The 4,098-nt window shown below is 39.5% G+C and overlaps 1 long non-coding RNA gene across 1 annotated transcript; it reads left to right on the top strand.

The window, feature by feature from the left end:
- Positions 1-940: 940 nt before the first annotated feature.
- Positions 941-3,612, top strand: LOC308494571. The gene is made up of 3 exons (XR_013992930.1): positions 941-1,042; positions 2,447-2,590; positions 3,505-3,612. It is a non-coding gene; the product is annotated as an uncharacterized lncRNA (long non-coding RNA).
- Positions 3,613-4,098: the final 486 nt, after the last annotated feature.

Here is a 4,098-nt window from a genome sequence, read left to right as displayed (position 1 = left end):
TATGAGGGGAAAATGCGGGCAGGGAACAATTTGGGAACTTAACTAAAGAAATGTGCTCAATTGGATCTCTTATATTGAGTCCCAGGGCGGTTAAAACACAGGAAGTTTTCATGAGACTACAACGGTTGTTATGCAGATTGCAAAGATTCACTCCCACAAGGTCATCCATATTTACTTTCAAAGAGCGGCAGTGGAAAGGTTTTGTTGGTCAAGTTTGGCGTTTTAAAAACATTTATGAAAATAATGTGACATTTAAAAAAAAAAAAAAAAGCTGTGCAAAGCCCTCAGCAGGTTTTCAACTGGGGATATTTCTAGGAGGTAAATAACTGACATCAGAGATCCTTCTGCTGGTTTTAATGGCAAGTTTGCTATTTCTTTAACGGTGTTCTTCTCTAACTGTGTGATTCAACTGGCATGGGTAACAATTTCACTGGGGATAAAAATCAGAGTTACAGTTAAGATACTATGTATATATATTTACATATATATATAAATGTGATCAAGAACACTGCTATATCTCCACACACCATATTGAATTATGGGTTTGCATTATGATAAAGTCAGTGAGCTTTTGGTGCTAAATTGCTTGCATTAAGCGTGGGTCTCTCACACACAGTGTATATGTTTATTTTGGGGTGTGGGTAAGTTTTCTGCAATAGCATTTTCCACCAGAAGAATCTATCGCAGCCTATTTTGAAGGCTTCCCAAATTTGATGGCTTTCCAACAACTTGGAAAAAATGAGCTCCTTTATGGTGGTAACATTGTCTCCCTTTTTGCAGATGGCAGGGGTCGTAGCCATTCAATTTGAGAAGTGCCCTCCAGCAAAGGTGGGTACGTGTTAGTTGTTAAAAACTAGATTTCCCCAATCTGCTTTCGTTGTTACCATTTGTGTGGAGGCAACTGTATCTGCCCTGAGAATCTGTCTGATACTTTTTCAAAGCAGAGCAAATCCAAGGACACAGAGAGAAATGATCGAAGATGATCGAAGGCAAATGGTCCTTGAAACCTGAGTAGCCTCCAAGAACCCAGCCTCATTTGAAGGTTTGAAAATCTAACCGGGATAAGTCACATTGCCTTTTGAACTTTTGTGGGGACTGTTTGCTGTTGAGATAAATAAACATATAACTGAATATAACTATTTGGAAGAGTGTCTTCCCTTGGTTTCTTTTTTCATTGAGAAAATGAGAAGGAAAGGTACATCATCTCATATTCCCATCCCATACTCAACGAGTCTTCCTGCTAAAGCTTGTGTTGAAACACTCAAGTATTTTTATCCCCAAGCAAATCCATCAATAGGCAAAAGAAATGTTTCCATGAAAGATATTGTCGGTACTAAAAAATCTTGAAACCAAAGATAGTGGATTCTGTTGCAGGGTATGTCAGAGGGAACACAAAGTTGAAATTAAGTTTTGGTTTGATTTGTTTTAAGAAGTGGATTGGCTGTTCTAATAGGTCTTCAGTCATCTGAATGGAAAATACACTCAATTTGTTTTGGTAGACCTTGAAATCAAACATCCAATTTGATCTGGCCATTAAGTCAGCCCTCATTTGGTCTGGGCATCAAGGCAAGCTTCAACCAGTTAGAACGATTTCAAACAAACAAACACACAAAAACTTTTAAAGTCACTGTTTGGTATCATTTAGGAAAAGTTTCAATTTCAAGACTACAGAAAGAATAAGGAAAGCACTTTACAGCCTTTCCTCCGGAAACTAAAGTAATGCAGGAGTATGTAAAGAATTCCATTTTAAAAAGTTTTATCTTCACTTTGATGTAATGGGGTTTCCCATTCTGGATTTATGCATTTCTTCCTCCCATTTCATTCTTAAAAACAACAACAACAAAAATATCTTGAGACCAGAATGGAAGAAACCTCTCCCATAGGTACATTGGGCCTTAAACACTGAAGTCATTTATTTAAACGAGGGTTATTTTTGTTAAGCAGGGTAGGACTATGGTACAAAGATTTTTGCATTTATTAGTTATTATATGGCATGCTGTATTACACACAAAGAAAGGCACTGTCTGTCTGTTTCATTGTGCAGACAAAACATTCCTCAGAAGAAACTGAAGACCCTGGTACTTCTTCTGTCTCCATCAAGCGTTGCATTGGGCATAATTAACATTCTGTTTCTGGAAAGAAGGGTTTGCTTAGTGCCCCATAAATTCCATAGAGAGGGCTCAGGTCACCAAACTTTTTGGAGCAATAGTTAGAGATGTTTATGTGTGTAAAATAGCCAGCAAAGCCAATGGTTGGATGGGACATAGTTTTTTTTTTTCCAGCCAAAAGATAAAGGGATAATGAAGAAAAATGTTCAAGTAATAAAAAAATAAATAAATAACTTAAAACAAAAGTAACGTAGAAAGAGAATTGGCCGTCACACACTTTTAAGTCAACTGTTTCATTGGAATCGTACTCAAATTGACTGCCTGTCGATGGTCCGCAGGAAGATACTTGCAGACTGGAACTGCTTTGGATGCCAAGGACCAAGTGAGCAGGAGAAAAATCTAAGGCAAATCTGCTTCATTCAAGTTGTCCTTTCTGCATGGAGAGCAACTTTTGAACTGAAGATTTAGTGCAGACCGTGATGGTGAGTAAATAGAGCGGGGCCTGAGAATCAAATGATACCGCATCTCCTCATTATTAAAAAAAAATGGCAGACTGGGGGAGAGCAAACATGGCGAAACTCCGTTTCCTGCATGCATTTGTTGAAATGCTTGCAAGTAATGTCTTCTCATTGGAGGACCAAAAAAACGAATCCCAGCCACAGAAACTCCCTTCGAAATGACCTGTACTTGTAGGAAATAGTGCACAACATAGAGAGTCTCTCTCTTTTCCATCCTTCATGTTTTCTGCTCACAAATGCATGGCATTCTGAAAGACAGGAATTACTGCTACCATGTCAGGTCACACAGGTGTGGTTTCTTTTCCGACACATTGAAGGCGCTCGTTACATGGGTCTGACTTAGGTCTCCAATCCAGGTTTTCTGATTCTACTGACGTTCGTCTTGTTGGTGTGAATTGCTTTTACTGTTATTTAAAAAGTCAGCCTACTGCGTTCTTCACATACTAAATGAGCATCAGGATTCATAGCAAAGGGGGATTTTTATCCTTTTTTAAATACTTTTTCCTATTTTTCAATTACAGTTGACATTCGGTATTATTTTAGGAAAGTTTCAGGTGAACAGCAGGGTGGTTAGACATTTATATAACTTACGAAGTGATTCCTCTGACTTGTCTGCTCCTTACCAGGCACCACACAGAGTTATGACAATATTAAGGGTAGGGTTTGGAAAACCACAGTTTCTGGGTCAAATCCAGCCACCACCTGTATCTGGAAAGCTTGCAAACTATGTAAACACCGCACATTGTACATGTTGAAAAATTAGCAAAAGGAGAATCTTTATCGACATGGAAGTTGTATGAAATGTAAACTCCAGTGTCCACCGATCATGTTTATTGGCACACAGCCATACCCACGCTTTTTTTGGACTGTCTTTGCAGCCTCCAAGCTCGACACCACACGAGAAGAGGCCAGAAGTCGCGACACAGATCTTTGGGCCCACAGAGCCAGAAATCGTTACGGTTGGTGTCTTCACGGAAAATGTTCGCCCGATGCTGGTTTTTAGGGAAACTCCTTGAAATGCCTCTTTCGTGGAGATGGTGGTATTTCTGAACCTGACCTGGGAAGAGAGAGTAAAAGAAGGAAAAAGATCAAGTTTTCGGCATCATTGAGGAATCTTGGTTTTCAAAGGACAGTCTGGGGAGAGTCCTATCGAATGTAAGGGGTTCGCCGCTTGGGTGCTCTATTCAAGAATGAGAGGTGGTTGTTGTTGGGTCATTTTTATTTACGTGCCACAAAGAAAGGAGATGGGATTCACACCCAGAATTTCCTCTCGTGAAGTGAGGCTTAGCCATTACACTATTTGCTGAGTTACATGTTGATTTCTTCTTTGCAGTTGGCTAAACAACTTTCCTTGGGTTCGGGTCAAGCTCATCCAGTTATAGCTGTGTCTGCAAAATACTGTGCCTACATTTTAACATTTGGCAATAATAGCATTTAGTGAGAACTACCCAGACCTTGAGACCTTGTCCTAT

This window comes from Rhinolophus hipposideros (genome assembly GCF_964194185.1).
Source record: "Rhinolophus hipposideros genome assembly, chromosome: X".
NCBI classification, from domain to species: domain Eukaryota; kingdom Metazoa; phylum Chordata; class Mammalia; order Chiroptera; family Rhinolophidae; genus Rhinolophus; species Rhinolophus hipposideros.
This window is presented reverse-complemented; position numbering and strand designations above follow the sequence as displayed.